Source organism: Eleutherodactylus coqui, chromosome 4, assembly GCF_035609145.1.
Source record: "Eleutherodactylus coqui strain aEleCoq1 chromosome 4, aEleCoq1.hap1, whole genome shotgun sequence".
Taxonomy (NCBI): domain Eukaryota; kingdom Metazoa; phylum Chordata; class Amphibia; order Anura; family Eleutherodactylidae; genus Eleutherodactylus; species Eleutherodactylus coqui.
The window spans coordinates 33873347-33895396 of record NC_089840.1 but is presented as its reverse complement, the minus strand read 5'-3'; the positions used below and the strand labels follow the sequence as shown (position 1 = coordinate 33895396).

At 45.7% G+C, this 22050-nt stretch overlaps 1 pseudogene; it reads right to left on the bottom strand.

Annotated features, from left to right (window-relative positions):
• LOC136625183 (interferon-induced GTP-binding protein Mx2-like) overlaps positions 1–22050 on the bottom strand; it is a 42488-nt pseudogene that overhangs the window by 5793 nt on the left and 14645 nt on the right.

Genomic DNA, 22050 nt, shown 5'->3' with positions numbered 1-22050 from the left:
TCACACATGGAAGTCAATTTCATCCTAATTACATCAGTTAAAACAGTGTGTCCAGACATTTGCTTCACACTGTACTGGTTTCACCTCCAGTTTGAAACTATTTCACCAAATTGTCATATCACATTGATGATGGCCTGAAGGTCATTCTCATTGCTGTAAACAAGCTCTTGGCTGTTCCCATAAAGGAGTGAGGAGTGGGAAGACCTCAGCCACAGAACTATGGGAGTCTACTAGAGATGAGCGAACGTACTCGGATAGGCCCTACTCGTCCGAGTAATGTGCCTTATCCGAGTACCTCCCCGCTCGTGCTGAAAGGTTCGGGTGCCGGCACGGAGCGGGGAGCTGCAGGGGAGAGCGGGGAGATCTTTCTCTCCTTCTCTCCCGCCGGCTCTGCCCCGCTCCCCGCTGCGACTCACCTGTCAGCAGCGGCAGCTCCCGAACCTTTCAGCACGAGCGGGGAGGTACTCGGATAAGGCACATTACTCGGACGAGTAGTGCCTATCCGAGTACGTTCGCTGATCTCTAGAGTCTACCCCATGTTTTCTCATACTGCTCTAACAATATTAACCCCTTAAGTACATGGCCATCTATTTTGTCGTTGAGGACCATAACTTTTTTTAGTTTTCCGTCGACGCGGCTGTATAAGGGCTTGTTTTTTTTTTTGCGTGGCAAACTGTAGTTTCTATTTGTGCCACTTTTGGGTACATAGACTATATTTTAAAGCTTTTATTATTTTTTTTATGATCGTAGGAAGAGAAAACGCATCAATTCTGGCATAGATTTTTTATTTTTTTTATGCAGCAAAAATGACACACTACATTTTTTTCTTCAGGCTGGTATGGATACAACGATATCAAAATTCTTATGTTTTTTTAGGTTTTTCCACTTTTCTGCAATAAAAACCCTTTTTTTGGAAATCTTTTTTTTTCTAAATCGTTGCGTTCGAAGTGCTATAACTTTTTTACTTTTCCATGGATGGAGCTCTATGAGGGCTTATTTTTTGCAAGACGAGCTGTGGTTTTTATTGGTACCGTTTTGGAGTATGTACATTTTTTAAAATCATTTTTATTGCATTTTTTTGGAAGGCAAAATGCTAAAAATTTGCATTTTGCCTCAGTTTTTTAGTGTTTTTTTTACGCTTTTTGCCGTGCAGGATAAAAAGCGTGTTCAATTTTTTTTTTTTGTAAGGGTTTTTACGGACACAACAATACCAAATATGTGGGATTTTTTTTTATTTTTTATGCTAATGTGATAAAAAGCATAAAAAGGTGTTTTTTTGCATTTATTTTTACATTTTTATTTTTTGTACCGTATATACCGGCGTATAAGGCGACGGGGCGTATAAGACGACCCCCCAACTGTCACCTTATACGCCGGTATTCAGTGGAGAAAAAAAAAAAAAATTTATTACTCACCTCCCACGGCGTTCTGTCGCGCTCCGGCAGGATGTCGCTCGCTCCGGCAGGCTGTCGCTCGCTCCTCGTCCCCGGCGCAGCATAGCTTTCTGAATGTGGGGCTTGAAATCCCCGCTTCCAGAAAGCTAATACACACGCCGGCAGCCATGACATCATTGAATGGCTGTGATTGGCTAAAGCACACGTGGCTTCAGCCAATCACACTATTCAATGACATCATTGAATGGGTGTGATTGCTAACACGTGCGCCTTCAGCCAATCACAGCCATTCAATGATGTCATTGAATAGTGTGATTGGCTGAAGCCACGTGTGCTTTAGCCAATCACAGCCATTCAATGCTGTCATGGCTGCCGGCGTGTGTATTAGCTTTCTGGAAGCGGGGATTTCAAGCCCCGCATTCAGAAAGCTATGCTGCGGCGGGGACGAGGAGCGAGCGACAGCCTGCCGGAGCGAGCGACATCCTGCCGGAGCGCGACAGAACGCCGTGGGAGGTGAGTAATAAAATTTTTTTTTTTTACACTTTTTTTTTTTTGTATTACCGGCGCATAAGACGACCCCCGACTGCAGAGCAGATTTTTCGGGGTTCAAAAGTCGTCTTATACGCCGGTATATACGGTACATTATTTAGATTTTTTTTTTAATACATCATTTTTGTCCCTCTGGGAGACTTGCACTGTAGCACCGATGATCGCTACGATAAGGCATTGCAGGACTTCTCTCCTGCAATGCCTTATCGCTTATTACAGTGATCATAGGCAATGGCAATACAGGACGCCGGTATCTGGCATCCTGTTGCCATAGGAACCAGCCGGGCTCTCTGCCATAACATCACGAGAGTCGGATGAAGTCACAGATAAGAGCCTGTTAATTATGTATTTTCCCTTCTGCCTACACAAGGATGAACTGCAGCTGAAAGAACTCCCTATCCCCTGGTGGGGGTGAAGAACAACGGAGCAGAAATTGGACTTCATTTAAGAAAATATAAAGCTGTTCAATAAACAAGATATTAGTTCTTACTATTGATATATCGCTCTCTTCATAACTCATGGACAATGTATTTTCATAGAACACATTGAGTTTCTATCTTTCATGTAGGCCTTAAATAACTAATTACTGATGATTGCTAAACGCTGCCAATTACAGGTTTGAAATGTATATGTATAACACAAATGCTGTATGAACAGTCTATGATTCTTCAAGAGCCTGAACTCAACCCTTCGGCATTAGTCGCACAAGAATATACCTGTAGCTAACACTAGCATGCTTCGGCCCCTAGCCTATCGTGATTGAGACATAAACAAGGATTAGATTTTGGCACAAGGGAGAGGAGAAGAATTGCCTAATATTTCCAGAAAGGTGGAGAGCTTATTTGCATACACTTCTCACAGAGGAGGATTTCATTATAAGTCTCTCTATGCCTACTCTGTGATCTCCAGAAGGAGAAAAAGCACCCTCCCATTCCCAAGACTACCATGTCTTGAAGCAGCTACCGTGTTTCCCCGAAAATAAGACACTGTGCCTCTTTTGGAGGAAAAATAATATAAGACAGTGTCTTATTTTTTGGGGTGTCTTGTAACACTCACCTAGTAGCTGGCGTTCAGGTCCCCCAAGCTGGGGACCCACACGCCGGCTATTAGGTGAGTATTTTTTTTTTTTCATGTGGTGTAGCTAGAGCGTATTTTCGGGGGAGGGCTTATTTTTTAAACCACCCCCCCTTCTGAAAATCAGGGAAGGGCTTATTATCGGGGAAACACGGTATATAGTTGGATACTCAACAACAGTAAATTATTTGAAATGCACATCAGCCGGACATTGAGGACTGTTGACTTCTATACAGTGATGTCCAACACAGTTATATGCTGGATTAATACAAATAGAAGAAAACACTATTGTTTGTGACACACAGCAATTGATTGAAGTAGACCATAATCAGACATAAATACTTAAAGCAACTTTCCAATTTCTGGACAAAATTTTGTCCCGGGACCAGAAGAGACATTTATACTACCTGCTGTTAGTCTATTGTGTTGATGCTTCTCTGATCCACTTGTCTTGGGTCCCATTTTTAGCCATTCAAGATAGCCAATACAATCTTCAGACAAACTAATAGTGCATTGGTAGTGTTAGACTACCAATGCACATTACCTGCTCTCTGATTGGCCCGCATTACTCACATGATCAGTGCTGGTCAATTAGAGAGCAGGCCACAGTGTGCATTAGGTAGTTAGAAAATTACAGCTGTCATCTTGGGTGACTTAAAACAGGATCACAAACAGCGGATTGGAGGGACATCGGAATAGCAGATAATATACCCCCACCACTCTGGTCCCAGGACAGAAATTTGTCCCAGAACCAGAGGGTTGCTTTAATACAGAGGTAATACCTAAAGAGGTTCTCTGCTTTGGACAATCCTTTGTCAGAACTGTTCAGTGACATTAAGTAGATGACAAACTGTCCCCCCCCCCCCCCCCTCGCTACCCCTAACAATCAGCTGTAATCTGTGATGCAACCTGGCTGTAATAGTTCAATTTTCCAGCAGTGCCTCCACAGGAGAAACTTAGTATTACATTGTGCACATTCTCATCAATTGGATGTCCACGTAATGCAGGACAGAACAGATCCTCCAGAGATGAAGACACTCTTTGTTACTATTCTTCATTTTGGCCAAGAGTATAGGATTTTGAACAATGGACTCCCTTCTATTAACTCTGAATTTTCTAATAGGATAAACATATAAATGGGTTTTATAAACTGGACAAATTATTTTGAAAGAATAAAGACTTTGCTTATGAACCTTACCGTGGCCGCTTCATAAAGCCTGAAAAACTGATCAAAGCATTTTGAAGCTACGTCAACAAAACATTTCTGAATGAGTTCTAGAGAAAAAGGACAATTAGAAATTAATAATCATGCATCCTATTTTCAGAGCAGACAGCAATTTTGCTATATATTAGAGCACCACTAATACTGTCGTAAGATTTTAAATTTGCTCATTCCTGATATTTTGACTCTACAGTATTTAAAGGCTATGGAAACCTTTATGTATGAAAAATGAAAACACACTTATGTTACTAAGCCCCTGCAGAAAAAATGATACTTACTTGTTTTTTTTGCATTGGGTTTTCCTTCTTATGCATTTAGAAAGCCTCATACTTGGTTTGCTACATTCACGTTTCTAGCAGGGGAGTGTTCCCAGCATTGATCAACTGGTTTCTCTCTTGACAATGCTCAAGCTCAGTTCCCCCTTCCCCCTTTTATTTTTGAGGCTGTGTAGCATAACCACACCCACTCAATACTACACAGTTACAGTATATCTTTATCTATTTCACTTTCTATTTACTAGAGGGGAATAGATTAGTGGAAGAAGTTGATTACAATACAATGCTATCTATAAATCAAATGATAAGGTGGTGGGAGATGACTTTAACCCATGGGTGGGGGGGGGGGGCAGATGATCTGGCTAAAGAGCAGAGCATAACAAGACAGTAGTACCACAAGGTGCAGGATGATAAATAGGGCATGGGAACAGGTGAGATGCTCAGAAAACCCCAACACTGTCATACAGCCCTTTGCAATAGTAGTTTTCTCGCTCCAGTAGTTTTTTAAAAACTTTTTTTACTACTTGGAGTGAATATAATAAACAATCACACACTGCTTTCCATAGACTGCACTTCCCTGCATGGAAGACTCACATCAACCTACAAATAAACAATATGTAGCCGTTGTGAAGCTCTGGAGAACTGTCTTTAGGCTTGCGTCACACAAACGTATTGCGTATTTATGAGCGCATTTGTGCTGCGCTGATCGCAGGAATCTGAACAATGTGTCGGCCCGTGTAAAAGGGCCCTTACTCTACCTGCCCCCTAATTGCTAAGCTACAGGGGGCAGAAAGTGAGGTAACGGGACTGCAGAATCACTCTAGGTCTGCATTGAAGCTGTATACATAAAACGATAGATTTTTTTAACCTCGACTATTTGCACAGTTGCATCGCTTGTTTTTGAAATATATTGCAACAATAAACAAGTAGTTTCAAAAAGTCTACAAACCATTTATAGCATTAACCCCTTGAGTGGCAGGTTTCCTACCACCCTGTCGTGCCCACCAGGGCAGGTTTTTTAAAATGGTCTAATCATTGAATTTCAACTAATTTTGCAGTTGCGTCTCAAGAGCCATAACTTTTTCATTTTTCCATTGACATGGCCATATGAGGGCTTGTTTTTTGCGGGACAAGTTGTGATTTTTTAAACAGGGGGGAGGAAAAAAAGAAATGGGGAAAAAAGAAAAAAAGGGGCCGTCATTAAGGGGTTAAATAATGTATTAACTTCCTTCTCTGGGTCATTACGACACACGGATACCACATGTGTGATTGTATTTTTGATTTTTTTACAAAGTAAAGGGAGACAAGTGTTTTTTTAATTTTTTTAATAATTTTTTTCCTTTTTTTTTTTTTAAATTTAAAAAAAAAATTTTTTTTGTCCCTTTAGGGGACTTTCACAGGGACCCATCAGGACCCCTGATCACATTCCGGGGGTCCGATGGTGACAGCCCTTTACATGCTGCAGTGACAGCCCTTTTACATGCTGCAGTCACAGACTGCAGCATGTAAAGGGTTAACACAGCAGAGATCGGAGGTTTTCTCTGATCTCTGCTGTAAGAGCTGGTACCTAGCTGTCCTCTGACAGCTAACAACCAGCTCTCCCTGCCACAGAGACCATCGGCTTGCTTCTGACAAGCCGATGGTCTCTATGGCAACTTGTAAACAAAGCAGGACATTGCCGACATGTCGGCAATATCTTCTGCTGGTTTTTCAAAGCCCTTGCACTGCTCTGTGTGGGTCTGTGCAGGCAGAGCACACTGTCACAGCTTGTGGCATTGCGCTCTGCAGCTCCCATAGTGATACATAGCCCGGAAATCTTCCGGGCAGTATCGCTATGAGCAGTGGAGCTCGTCCCGGAAAATTTCCGGGCGTGCCACTCAAGGGGTTAATGGGTATAATGCAATGTACCGCCACAGATTTATCTTACCAGTGACGGCGTGCAGCAGACGTATAGCCGGGTCTTGGAATGTTACTATATGTTTCCTCATAATGTTCTCAAATTTCTTATAGTTGATGAATCCGATGAGCTCGCGGCCTCGATACTGATTCTCGTAGACATCACTTTCTTCTCTCATCTCGTTCACAACTGGAATGTAAAGAATTTGTACTATTATGTCATTCCTAAATGTCGGAGCTAAGAACTTGGGCTTAGTTTTGCTTCTGACTACTATTTATACTCTTACGGTACCTTCATAGATTGCAAATTCACTGTGAACGTTCCGTAGCAGAAAATCCGCAGTAAAGATGCATCAAATCTGCACCTAAGGGCTCCGTCAAAAGGGGCGTATTTGCGCACACCCAAAATTTGTGTGCAATATGCAGGGAATAGAACCCATTGATATCAATGAGTTTGTACACATTTTCAGGTTTTGCGTGTACATAAAAATAGAACTTGCCCTATTTTGTGTGCATTTGCGCACCAAAAGGTCCCCATAGAAGTCTATGGGAGGCGTGCAAATAGGCGCGCAATGCGACCACAAATGTGCAATATGTTGTGCAATTTTGTGAAAAAAAAGTACACATCTGGAACTCATTAAGTTAAATAACCATTTCAATCAGGGCGTGTTCGTTTGTATGGATTATTGTGATTGCCAGATTGGAGTCAGGAAGGATTTTTTTCCCCCTGAAATTGGGGAAAATTGGCTTCTACCTCATTAGGTTTTTTTTTGCCTTCCTCTGGATCAACATTGGGGAGTATTAGACTGAACTGGATGGACATAGTAGCACAATCTGTTAGGCTGAAAAAATACCATTAAATTTTTTTATGCCCTATTTTTAGTCATGCCCTTTATATGCCCTTTATATGAGGGGCATATAAAGGGCATGACTAAAAATATTCAGACCCCTACATAAAAGGAGTACTCCGGACAAATACTATTGATGACCTATCCTATGACAATAAAGTGAGTGGTGCAGGGATGGCAAAGTGTAGTTTCGCTGTAGTGGCCCTTTAAGAGTGCCATTTCAGAAGTCGCTTACGGTAACAGAAAGTCATTAGTTTATACTTTCCTGCTTGTAAGTTTATACATACACTTTACACATGATTTCTTGATTTCCATTTCCCAGGACTCAAAAAGTTTTCTTAAGTTTTTGAAAAGTTTTAAGTCTTCGCTCTTTCCTTCTTCATCGCCATTTACTACTTTCAGGATTCCGTCATCAAAATCTCAGATTTTCTGCCAAAATAAAACAAGAAATAAAATCACTTTGCCAGTTGAATCTCCCAATATTCATAAGTAATTTCTGGAGTTGCCTGGCAGCAAGTGTTCAATATTCCTGCAGCGCCACCACAGGGGAAATTAAGCATTACACAATTCCTATTCAAATCAGCTGTCCTTGTAAATGAACTTGCTGTCTCTAGGGATGTTCTTGAAGCTGCTCATTGGTTTTGCTTATAGATTAGAGTCCTGAATGTGGGACCCCCTTTATTAACTCAAAATACCTTAATAGGGTATTAAAAAACTGTTTTATACACCAGACCTCCCCTTTCATATGTACTTACTGATACAAGAAAATGAGTTTTCTCTTCTTCTGTGTCAGGCACGCCTCTGCCGATTTGTCTTAGTTGCTCTTCTGCCTCTCTGAGCTTACTTCGGATCTGCTGATCAATATTTGGTAATGTTTTCTAGAACGGTAAATGTTTTGGTCGAAAAGAGGTTAAAAAGGTCACATATGAAAAGGAACCAAAAATATGTGTTCATAATCAAAACAGCTTTACAACGATTAAAAACAATTGGTCTACAGAGCTAAAAATGATTGGTTCTGCCCTTCTGGCCTATGAACTGAGATCGCATATCTCTGTGGATCCCCTGCTTGTTCAGTGTCTGTGCAGAAACAGATACTTTATAACACTTTTATGTATAAAGAACTATCTCTTCTAGAATATAGCAGATAATACAGCATTACATTATAGGAGGTCAGCTATACTGTCAGGGGTCTGTCTGTCAAAGTGCTCAGTGTTTTCAGCAGCATCCAGCAGAATTGTGAATACAGCTCTGGACTGCAACAGTGTTAGGGCATATGGACATCAGAGTAGGGGAAATGGTGGTGGTGAGGGGGGGACATCCACACTGAATCACTTTCTATGAGCAAGAATGAAGAGCCACTCTGGCAAACCTGGTCCATCTATCAATTACCCAATCGAAGGGCATGGAGGGGAAATGCAATGTCAGACATCTGACTGGCGGATAGTGAAGTCAGACACAACCAGAGTCATGACTAGGCTTTCCTTAAATGGAAAAGATTTGGTTTGCTCAACTAGTCCTGTATCTAAATACCCTGGCCAAGTCAAAATGACTTGAGAGCACCCCTTGAGACCCAGCACCAAGGCCAATCCCCCCCCCCCCCCCCCCCCGCCTCCAATTGCGGACAACTGGTCCAGTGGCAATCAACTGATAGCTGCACTGGCCTTTATCTGGAAAAGAGGTTAGACAATCCCTTTGAGACTTCTTCATGTAACCTTCAGAACAATGAGGTGCAACTACATCAAAGGGCTCAAAGTTGGATTAGAACTTTACAACCCCTCATTTGCTCATTGTTCATTTTTTATGCTTAGACCCATGGAGGGCAGTTTGTGTTGCAGATATATTTAGGAATCACTGCTGCTCTCGATCAAGTAGTCACACTACGCTATAAACTTGGTTCAAGCTAAGAAATAATCCCTTGTGCTATAAAGAATGCATTAAGCTAAAAAGCTAAGAAGGACTGACCAGTTAGATGCCCCCTTCTGCCCCCGTTCCTACACACTCCTGCAGTCCTCAGGTGACATTAATCATTCAAGTGAGCACTTCAGCCAATCACTGGTTCAGTAGTCATGTGTGCCTAAGCAGCATGTAACCACTGAGCCCAGTGATTAGCGGCAGCGGTCATGTGAATGATGAATGACCACAGCAAAAACTTCCAGGACTGGAGTGGCAGGCACATTTAATAGGCAAGTACTATTTGTGTTTTTTTTGTTTTTTTTCCTTTATTGCGGTCGATTTCCTGCCTTACTAATAGAGTTGAGTGAACATACTCTGCCAAGCTTGATGCTCGTTCGAGTATTAGTGTACTCGATGGTGCTCGTTACTCGAACGAGCATCAAATCGTGTTCGACCCCGCCCCAGTTTTTGGCTCCTCCCCGCTGTGACGTGCCTGTTTCGGCCCCTCCCCGCCACAGCACGCGTCATTGGCAAATGAAAGAGAGAGAACGAGAACAAGAACCAAGGGGAAAAAAAAGCTCGGGACCCGGCGTCCCACATACAAAAATGCTCAAGTCTCCCATTGTAGTCAATGGGGTTTGTTACTCAAGTAGAGCTCTCGAATTTTACGAAAAGCTCGACTCGAATAACGCGGACCCGAGCATTTGGGTGCTCGCTCATCTCTACTTACTAACTTTTTGAAAACTCCCAGTAAGCCCCTTTCAAGCCAAGTGCAGTCTACAGGTGAGCTCAATCCCCAGCAGCTTCTTCAAGCAAATGCAGTATTTAGTAAGGCTCTGTTCACATCTGCACTTAAGGCTTTGTCTTAAGCCTACGGTACAGATCAGGTATGAGTGCTGGACACGAAACAGACCTCATTATAGTTATTGGCTTCTGTTTGGTGCCACTTAATTCTGTCATAAACGGAACAGCTCTGCAATTACGGAGCAGGAGAACATAATCCCAATGCAGATGTGAACAGAGACAAAGAGATCAGAGATGGATATAGCTAAGGGGATCTTAATTTGTTTTGCTATTTTTTATGGTTATCTGCTGCCTGATGGCTTTCCCACGAGCGTATATCAGCCGGCCGTTTTTCTCACCGCGACTGTTCATATACCATATAAACACTCGCGGCAAGACAGAGAGCATGCGCAGTTGCGGTGAGACTCCGCCCCAAAACAGGCTGCCAAGGATTCTGCATTTCCTGCTAGGCAGTGAAAGCTACGCCACTACAGAAAGCAGAATGTAGCTGGTGGATGCTACATCACAGGAAGAAGAAGATCCATCCGGCTTGCGGTGATGTGACATAGGGGACTGGAGGAGCCAGGAGACGATAGGATGATAGGTAAGGTGAAGATCTGGTAAGAAGACTGCCTGAGGAGCAATAGGTAAGTATAGATTTTTTTTTTCTAATGACAGAACCCATTTAAGCCCACGTCCAGGGTCTTGTTAGAGTAGGGACTCACAAGACAATAAAACCCCAAATGGGAGTCCTGCCTACAAACAGGGGGAGGATCGTCCCAATAGAGATGGCCCAACGCTGGAACGTAGGGACCTGGCTCGCCCTAGATGGTAATCGTCAGGAACATGAGACAAGGGAAAAACAACCTACACAACCGAACAGGACAATTCACACCTGAGGTCTTAAAATGTTCACACCAACAGACAAACAAGAGAATCCCATCCAGAACCTCATGCATGCCACTAACCCTAAGGGTGCATTCACACGAACGTATATCGGCTCGGTTTTCACGCCGAGCCGATATACGTCGCCCTCATGTGCAGTGGGGGGGGGGGGATGGAAGAGCCAGGAGCAGGAACTTAGCTCCCGCCCCCTCTCTGCCTCCCCTCCACCCCTCTGCCCTATTTGCAATGAAAGGAGGTGGCATGGGGCGGGGCTAAATTCCCTGAATTAGCCCCGCCCCCGCCCCGCCTCTCCCCATTGCAAATAGTGCAGAGGGGCGGAGAGGAGGCAGAGAGGGGGGCGGGATCTCAGTTCCTGCTCCTGGCTCTTCCATCCCCCCCCCCCTGCACATGAGGACGACGTATATCGGCTCGGCGTGAAAACCGAGCCGATATACGTTCGTGTGAATGCACCCTAAAGCAGAACATGCATGACTCAAAGCACCCGAGTTCTGAAAGGTAATGGATAAATGACGAGCATGCTCTAGTGCGATATGCTGGTATTTATGTGCAGCAGACTGGTGGTGATTGGCTGGCTGGAGCAATACATACCCAGCCAGCTCAATCATCCCGCATCTGTGGAAGTATGCCCCTGGAAACCCAACTATGAGTCCCAACAGCTCAAATGTGACAGTAAGTGAGGTTACCTAGGAAAAGTCTCACCAGCAAGATTCTGACAAACTTATCCTAAGGCTAGTGTCACATGAGCGTAGCGTTTTTGAGGAAGGAACTATGCTTTTTTGCGCTCGCATTAGTGTTTTTTTTCTTTACTGATTGAAATGGCTAATCATAAGTGCTAGGTGTGTTTTTTCCTGCGTAGTTACATAGTGTGACACGCATCTCCTGGCATATTTTGCGTGCATTTGCTCATCCCCATTGAATTCTGTGGGGACTTTTGGTGCGTAAATGTGCAGGAAAATAGGACGTGCTGTGTTTTTTTTTTTTTTGGCGGCTGAAATGCACAGGAAATATATGCGCATGTGACGAACCTATTAATATCAATGGGTTTTATTCACTGCATATTGTGTACGAAAATTATGTAAATTGTGTATAATATAGGCCTTACAGACAGAAAATGGCACAAATGGTTTTGTAAACCTCTGTTTGCTGATAGCAGGCACGGATTTTATTTTCTGTCTTAGGTAAAGTCCAAGATGCGCCAAATTTATTAAAAGGCACACTCCAGTGAACCTTACTTTAAGAAGCACCCGTTTTCCTATATTCGTGGTTTGTTACAACTAATACACTTACTGAGATATGGTAGACTAGTTCCTTGGTGAGTCTTTCTGCCACGTGAGGTATGGTGGCCTGTCCGCGGTTCAGAAGAACTCTATATGTAAAACAGTACAGACAGTCAGAACATTGATGAGGCCATCATTTTTTATTTTACTTTAACCCCATGCCATAAGTTAAAATAAAACATCCTAATTACTTACTGTGAGAGGGTCATACCTTACAGGGATAAAAGACTTGGGGATAGGAGAAAACCAATGTGGCGCAGTAAATATGCAAACGGGGCAATAAACAGTAAAAAGAAACCATTTAAGCTACTAAAACAAGAAGGCAGCGAAGAAGCACTAAAAACCTATAGGGAAAAAATAAATTATGTAAAAATCAGATAAAACCAGCAAAGATGAAGACAAAGACACTTATTGCCAAAGAGAGTAAACCTAACCCTAAACTGTTCTTTAACTATAAAAATAGTAAAAAGATTAATACTGAAAGTGTTGGCCCTTTAAGAAATAATGTAGGAGAAAGTATAGAGGGTGATGAGGAGAAAACAAATTAAATAGCTTTTTCTCCATAGAATTCACAGAGGAAAATGAAATGTCACATGAGATGCAGAGATGATAATGTAAAGGCCGCCTGCACACGGGCAGTTCAGATTCTGCAGCAACAGTGTCAGCGCATACCCGATTTCTTTTCTCTTCATTTGTACTGTGGATAGTCAGAATGGCTCACAGTTGGACATGCACAGTGTAGTTTTGTTTTTTTAAACTCCTGCTTTTTCTGGATCGTCACCTAGCTATGACGCGGAATCTGCAAACTTTCTGCAATGTCAAGGGTAGTCTCCAGGGGCGTAACTATAATGGGTGCAGGGGATGCGGTTGCACCCGGGCCCAGGAGCCTTAGGGGGCCCGTAAGGCCTTTCTTCTCCATATAGGGAGCCCAATACTATTAATAAAAGATTATAATTAGGGGCCCCGCTACACATTTTGCATTGGGGCCCAGGAGTTTTAAGTTACGCCTCTGGTAGTCTCCATTGATTTCAATGAAAGCTGCTTGCGCGGAATCGCAAAAAAATGAAGCATGTTGGAATTTTTCCTCCGTGAGTGGAAACTGCAATTGGTTTCTGCCCCTGTGCAGGAAGAATAACTTTTCCATAGCATGCTATGGACGGTATTTGCTGTGGAACTGGAGGTGGACACACACTCCGGATTCCCATTGCAAATCTGCCCGTGTGCAGGTGGCCAAACTGAGCCCTAACTGTCACCAGTCTATCCCAGGAAGAAGTGCAGAACCGTCTTAAAAAGATTAAATAGACAAATTGACAGGTCCTGATGGCACCCCCCCCCCCCCCTTCCTGGGTTTTAAGGGAATTAAGTAATGTGATAGACCCTTGTTTCTTATATTTAAGGACTCTATAGTGACAGGTCTGTTCAACTGGATTGGTGCGTAGCCAATGTGGTGCCGATATTCAAAAAGGGGTCAAAAAGCGAACCTACAAACTACAGGCTGGTAAGTTTTACTTCTATTCTGGGTAAAATGTTTGAAGGGTTTCTAAGACGTGCCATCCTGGAGGACCTCAAGGAAAATAGTTGTAAAAATCCGTATCAGCATGGGTTTATGAGAGACTGATCCTGGCACGCCAACCTGATCAGCTTCTACAAGGAGGTAAGTTTGAACAACTCTGATTGGGTTGCCGTTACTAATGGTGTACCACAGGGGACAGTATTGGAGGGGTCACCGTTAGTACTGGGGTACCACAGGGGACAGTATTGGAGGGGTCACCGTTAGTAGTGGGGTACCACAGGGGACAGTATTGGAGGGGTCACCGTTAGTAGTGGGGTACCACAGGGGACAGTATTGGAGGGGTCACCGTTACTAATGGGGTAGCACAGGGGACAGTTTTGGAGGGGTCACCGTTAGTAGTGGGGTACCACAGGGGACAGTATTGGAGGGGTCACCGTTAGTAGTGGGGTACCACAGGGGACAGTATTGGAGGGGTCACCGTTAGTAGTGGGGTACCACACGGGACAGTATTGGAGGGGTCACCGTTAGTAGTGGGGTACCACAGGGGACAGTATTGGAGGGGTCACCGTTAGTAGTGGGGTACCACAGGGGACAGTATTGGAGGGGTCACCGTTAGTACTGGGGTACCACAGGGGACAGTATTGGAGGGGTCACCGTTAGTACTGGGGTACCACAGGGGACAGTATTGGAGGGGTCACCGTTAGTAGTGGGGTACCACAGGGGTCGGTTTTGTGCCCTAATCTTTCTAACACATTTATTAATGACCTGGTAGAAGGTTTGTGCAGTAAAATATCAATATTTGCCGATGACACAAAACTATGTGAAGAAATGAACACAAGAGAAGATACAAGGGAATTGCAAGAGAATCTGGATAAATTGGGGGCAGAAAAGTGGCAATGAGGTGTAAGGCTGATGAATGTAAGGTTCTGCACACGGGCAGAGGAAATACATGTCACCATTACACACTATATGGGAAACGGTAGGGACACTGACATGGGGAGGACTTGGGGGTTTTAGTTAATTGTAAACTTAACTGGAGCAACCAGTGTCAGGCAGCTGCTGCCAAGGCAAATAGGATCATGAGGTGCATCAGAAGAGGTCTAGGGGCACATGATGAGAACATTGTTCTCCCTCTTTACAAGTCATTGGTCAGACCACACATGGAATATTATGGACAGTTTTGCCGCTGATCTCCCCCGAGCATTACAAAGCACGAAATTCACTCTGCTAAATCTCTGATAATTAAGTACAAGGAAAACCCTGCCACAAATGTAAAAATGTTGGATTTTCCTGCTATATGCGAGGGAGGTTTCGAAAAACCTATCCACATGTTTAACCCTTTAAGGAGGTGGTCGTTTTTGGACCTAAGGATTCAACATTTTTTTTTTATCTCTGTTTTTCAAAAGCCATAACTTTTTAACCCTCAACGAAGCCGTACGAGGCGTGGGGAGATGTGGTATTTATTGGCAATGTTTTGGAGTACATATAAGGGACTGCATAATTTTTAAAAATCTTTTTTTGGGGGGAAAGGGTGAGAAAACTGTTTACGGCATTCGCTATGTGCTATAAATGACATGATAACTTTTTTTTTCCTGCGGGTTGGTGCAATTAAGATGATGCCTAATTTATATATATATATTTGATTTTTTTTGTTTTTTTATTTGTTTTTCTTTAAGTTTTTCCACTTTACAATAAAATCCTTTTCCAAAAAGAAAAATTCTCATTGTTGCATTCAATGACCCATAATTCTTTTATTTCTCCATGTATGCCACAGTGTGAGGGATTTTTTTCTGCATAACAAGCTTTAATTTTTATTAATACTATTTTGAAAAACATTTGACTTTTTGATCACTTTTATTGAGTTTTTTGAAAGGCGAAATGAACAGGAAAAAAGCATTTTGACTTAGTTTTCTTTTGCTTTTTTTCATAGCATTTGCTGTGAAAGATGAAAAGTGTTTTCAATTTACTGTACGGGTTGTTATTAGAGATGAGCGAACGTACTCGTTCGAGTATTAGCGTGTTCGAGATGCTCGTTACTAGAGACGAGTACCACGCGATGTTCGAGTTACTTTCACTTTCATCTCTGAGACGTTAGCGCGCTTTTCTGGCCAATAGAAAGACAGGGAAGGCATTACAACTTCCCCCTGCGACGTTCAAGCCCTATACCACCCCCCTGCAGTGAGTGGCTGGCGAGATCAGGTGTCACCCGAGTATATGAATCGGCCCCTCCCGCAGCTCGCCACAGATGCATTCTGACATAGCTCAGGGAAAGTGCTGCTGGTGCCGGAGCTGCTATAGGGAGAGTGTTAGGAGTTATTTTAGGCTTCAAGAACCCCAACAGTCCTTCTTAGGGCCACATCTAACCGTGTGCAGTACTGTTGAGGCTGCTTTTTGCAGTGTTGCACTTTTTGTTTTTTTTTGTATATCGGCCGTGCAGAGCATTGCGTCCTCAGTCTGCAGTAATTTTACATAGTCCAGGGCCAGTAGTGCTGAGGCAGGGACAGTGAAAGAGATATACTGTCTATATAGGCAGTGGGCTTTTCCAAAAAAATTTGGGAAAAAACATTCTATTTGGGCTGCCTGTGACCGTCCTGAGTGTACTGCATCTCTGCTGGGGGTAGTAGTCCTAATTAATATGCAGCCAGCTAAGTGTTACAGCAGGCTTGCGCAAAATTCTTTCCTGGCTCTGCTGTGCATTTCGTAAGCGAAGTCAGCCTCCAACCACAGGCCAATAAGCGGCACATTTAATTACAGCGTTCTGTTTCTGCTCTACTCGTAAAACCACCAGCATGCGCAGGCATATGATGGCCAAGCACCCCACAAGGTGGGACGAAGGCCGTTCACCGCCACCGGTTTGCACCACTGCCTCTCCCCCTGTGCCCCAACCTGCCACTGAGATCCAACCCCCCTCTCAGGACACAGGCACTACCGTCTCCTGGCCTGCACCCACACCCTCACCTCCGCCCCATCCACCAATGTCTCTCAGCGCACCGTCCAGCCGTCGCTAGCGCAAGTGTTTGCGCGCAAGCGCAAGTACGCCGCCACGCACCCGCACGCTCAAGCGTTAAACGTGCACATAGCCAAATTGATCAGCCTGGAGATGCTGCCGTATAGGCTTGTGGAAACGGAGGCTTTCAAAAACATGATGGCGGCGGCGGCCCCGCGCTACTCGGTTCCCAGTCGACACTACTTTTCCCGACTTGCCGTCCCAGCCCTGCATGACCACGTCTCCCGCAACATTGTACGCGCCCTCACCAATGCGGTTACTGCCAAGGTCCACTTAACAACAGACACGTGGACAAGCACAGGCGGGCAGGGCCACTATATCTCCCTGACGGCACATTGGGTGAATTTAGTGGAGGCTGGGACCGAGTCAGAGCCTGGGACCGCTCACGTCCTACCCACCCCCAGAATTGCGGGCCCCAGCTCGGTGCTGGTATCTGCGGCGGTGTATGCTTCCTCCACTAAACCACCCTCCTCCTCCACCTCCAACGCAACCTCTGTCTCGCAATCAAGATGTGTCAGCAGCAGCACGTCGCCAGCAGTCGGTGTCGCGCGGCACGGCAGCACAGCGGTGGGCAAGCGTCAGCAGGCCGTGCTAAAACTACTCAGCTTAGGAGAGAAGAGACACACGGCCCACGAACTGCTGCAGGGTCTGACAGCAGACCGACTGCTGGCTTTCGCCGCTGAGCCTCCAACCGGGCATGGTCGTGTGCGACAACGGCCGTAACCTGGTGGCGGCTCTGCAGCTCGGCAGCCTCACGCACGTGCCATGTCTGGCCCATGTCTTTAATTTGGTGGTTCAGCGCTTTCTGAAAAGCTACCCACACTTGTCAGACCTGCTCGGAAAGGTGCGCCGGCTCAGCGCACATTTCCGCAAGTCCAACATGGACACTGCCACCCTGCAACATCGGTTTAATCTGCCAGTGCACCGACTGCTGTGCAACGTGCCCACATGGTGGAACTCTACGCTCCACATGTTGGCCAGACTCTATGAGCAGCGTAGAGCTATAGTGGAATACCAACTCCAACATGGGCGGCGTAGTGGGAGTCAGCCTCCTCAATTCTTTACAGAAGAGTGGGCCTGGTTGGCAGACATCTGCCAGGTCCTTGGAAACTTTGAGGAGTCTACCCAGATGGTGAGCGGGGATGCTGCAATCATTAGTGTCACCATTCTTCTGCTATGCCTCTTGAGAAGTTCCCTGCAAAGCATAAAGGCAGACGCTTTGCGCTCGGAAACGGAGGCGGGTGAAGACAGTATGTCGCTGGATAGTTAGAGCACCCTCATGTCTATATCTCAGCGCGTTGAGGAGGAAGAGGAGGGGCAAGAGACAGCTTGGCCCACTGCTGAGGGTACCCATGCTGCTTGCCTGTCATCCTTTCAGCGTGTAAGCCTGAGGAGGAGGAGGAGGAGGATCCTGAAAGTGATCTTCCTAGTGAGGACAGCCATGTGTTGCGTACAGGTACCCTGGCACACATGGCTGACTTCATGTTAGGATGCCTTTCTCGTGACCCTCGCGTTACACGCATTCTGGCCACTACGGATTACTGGGTGTACACACTGCTCGACCCACGGTATAAGGAGAACCTTCCCACTCTCATATCCAAAGAGGAAAGGGGTTCGAGAGTGATGCTATACCACAGGACCCTGGCGGACAAACTGATGTTAACATTCCCATCCGACAGCGCTAGTGGCAGAAGGCGCAGTTCTGAGGGCCAGGTAGCAGGGGAGGCGCGGAGATCAGGCAGCATGTACAGCGCAGACAGGGGAACACTCTCCAAGGCCTTTGCCAGCTTTATGGCTCCCCAGCAAGACTGTGTCACCGGTCCCCAGTCAAGGCTGACTTGGCGGGAGCACTGTAAAAGCATGTTGAGGGAGTACGTAGCCGATCGCACGACCGTCCTCTGTGACGCCTCTGCCCCCTACAACTACTGGGTGTCGAAGCTGGACACGTGGCCTGAACTCGCGCTGTATGCCCTGGAGGTGCTTGCTTGTCCTGCGGCTAGCGTCTTGTCAGAGAGGGTGTTTAGTGCGGCTGGGGGAATCATCACGGATAAGCGTACCCGCCTGTCAACCGACAGTGCCGACAGGCTTACACTCATCAAGATGAACAAAGCCTGGATTTCCCCAGACTTCTCTTCTCCACCAGCGGACAACAGCGATACCTAAACAATACGTAGGCTGCACCCGCGGATGGAAGCATCGTTCTCTCTCACCATCAAAAACGGGGACCTTTTAGCTTCATCAATCTGTGTATAATATTCATCCTCCTCCTCCTGCTCCTCCTCCTGAAACCTCACGTAATCACGCCGAACGGGCAATTTTTCTTAGGCCCACAAGGCTCAGTCATATAATTTTTTTAAAACAATTTTTATACGTTTTAATGCTCATTAAAGCGTTGAAACTTGCACCTGAACCAATTTTTATTTTAACTGGGCTGCCTCCAGGCCTAGTTACAAATTAAGCCACATTAACCAAAGTGATTAATGGGTTTCAACTGCCCTCTTGGTTGGGCATGGGCAATTTTTCTGAGGTACATTAGTACTGTTGGTACACCAGTTTTTTTGGGCCCTCGCCTACAGTGTAATCCAATTAATTTTTTGCCCACCTGTATTAAAGCTGACGTTACATCAGCTGTACTGGGCACTGCAATGTCATATATTTATGTACCGCCGGTGGCTTCCTGGGACCCACCCATGCTGTCGGTCCACATGGACTTCTAGGGAGATGTACGTGCCTGTGTATACTTATAAAAAACTCGAGCCTGACTGGGGTATGCAGTTTGGGCCGAAGCCCACCTGTATTTAATCAGACGTTAGCTCTGCTGTCCAGGGCACTGCAATGGGATATATTTATGTACCGCCAGTGGGTTCCAGGGAGCCACCCATGCTGTCGGTCCACACGGACCTCACATTAGGGAGTTGTACCTGCCTGTGTCTATGTATTAAAAACCCCGGTCTGACTGGGGCATGCAGTGTGGGCCGAAGCCCACCTGTATTTTATCTGACGTTACCTCAGCTGTGCAGGGCAATGCAATGGGATATATTTATGTACCGCCGGTGGCTTCCTGGCACCCACCCATGCTGTCGGTCCACACGGAGTTGTAACTGCATGTGTCTACATATAAAGAAGCCCAGTATGACTGGGGCATGCAGTGTGGGCCGAAGCCCACCTGCATTAAACATGACATTACCTCAGCTGTGCTGGGCACTGCAATGGGATATATTTATGTACCGCCGGTGGCTTCCTGGCACCCACCCATGCTGTCGGTCCACACGGAGTTGTAACTGCATGTGTCCACTTCTAAAGAACCCCAGTCTGACTGGGGCATGCAGTGTGGGCCGAAGCCCACCTGCATTAAACATGACATTACCTCAGCTGTGATGGGCAATGCAATGGAATATATTTATGTACTGCCGGTGGGTTCCAGGGAGCCACCCATGCTGTGGGTGCACACGGAATTCCCATTGCGGAGTTGTACCTACCTGTGACTATTTATAAAAAAACGCGGTCTGACTGGGGCATGCAGACACCTTGACAGAATGAATAGTGTGTGGCACATAGGTTCCCCATTGCTATGCCCACGTGTGCAGCTCCTGATGGAGGTGGCACAGGATTGGATTTCTCATTGCTTCTGAACAGCATTGTTGGCTATCGCCCCGCCCCTTTTAAAGAGGGTCGCTGCCTAGCCGTGCCAACCCTCTGCAGTGTGTGCCTGCGGTTCCTCCTCATGGCAGACGCACTTATAAATAGACATGAGGGTGGTGTGGCATGAGGGCAGCTGAAGGCTGCGCAGGGACACTTTGGTGTGCGCTGTGGGGGGGAGGGGGGGCGGTTGGTCAGCATGTAACCCAGGAGAAGTGGCAGCGGAGTGTCATCCAGGCAGTGATTGTGCTTTGTTGTAGCTAGTGTGGTGCTTAGCAAAGGTATGCCATGCTAATGAGGGCTTTTCAGAAGTAAAAGTTTTTGGGAGGGGGGGGGGCCCCACTCTTGCCGCTATTGTGGCTTAATAGTGGGACCTGTGAACTTGAGATGCAGCCCAACATGTAGCCCCTCGCCTGCCCTATCCGTTGCTGTGTCGTTCCCATCACTTTCTTGAATTGCCCAGATTTTCACACATGAAAACCTTAGCGAGCATCGGCGAAATACAAAAATGCTCGGGTCGCCCATTGACTTCAATGGGGTTCGTTATTCGAAACGAACCCTCGAGCATCGCGATAAATTCGTCCCAAGTAACGAGCACCCGAGCATTTTGGTGCTCGCTCATCTCTATTAAAAATGCATCGCATGAAAAGCACAAGTTCGTGTGATACAAAGAAGGCTTCATAGGGAAACATGGGAGATAAAAAAAAAAATTAAAGTCAGAAAAGAAAGATAGGACACGCTGCAATTTTTTTTCACTCCACATCGCATGAGTGAAAACATCGCAAATGTGATTGGAACCATTGAACATGATGAGGTCTACGTGTCCTCTCCACGTGTCCGTGGTTATATGCACCTTAACAGTAACCGCGTTGGTGGTAATGTGGTGGTGACTGCGGACCTAGTAGCGCGGTTTTATTTTGTTGGTTTTCGGAATGTGGCCAGGATTAAGTGGTCCGTGGCGGGGGGATGGTGGGGGGGCTCTCTTGTAGTGTCGGTAAAGGTGAAATTCTTGGACTGCCACCAGACGAACCAATGCAAAGGCATTTGCCAAGAATGTTTTCCCTGTTGGAGGAGGAGGGGGATGTTTTTGAGGCACTACGTGTCCTCTTCACGTGTCCGTGGTTATATGCACCTTAACAGTAACCGCGTTGGTGGGAAATGGCCTCGCCGCCATCATGTCTTTGGGAAGCCTCTGTTTCCACACCCCAGAGACATACCATTAGCAGCGGTATAGGCATAATTCGATAATTCGTAACATTTCAGCCGTAGCATTAGGACAGGCCCCACTAACATATCACTAGCAGCATTATAGCGGGAGCGCAGTCTTCGTTCCATGTCAGCGATAGTAGCACTCAAGACAGGCCCCAGTAACAATTCCGAAGCAGCAGTATAGCGGGAGCGCAGTCTTTGTTCCATGTCAGCAATAGTAGCACTCAAGACAGGCCCCAGTAACAATTCCGAAGCAGCAGTATAGCGGGAGCGCAGTCTTCGTTCCATGTCAGCAATAGTAGCACTCAAGACAGGCCCCAGTAACAATTCCGAAGCAGCAGTATAGCGGGAGCGCAGTCTTCGTTCTATGTCAGCAATAGTAGCACTCAAGACAGGCCCCAGTAACAATTCTGAAGCAGCAGTATAGTGGGAGCGCAGTCTTAGTTCCATTTCAGTAGCTGCAGTATAGCCAAGGCCCAAGTTACATTTATGTAGCTAAAGTGTAGGCCAACCCCACACACACTTCTGTACCATGAGTGCAGGCGAAGAACATACAAATTGCTAC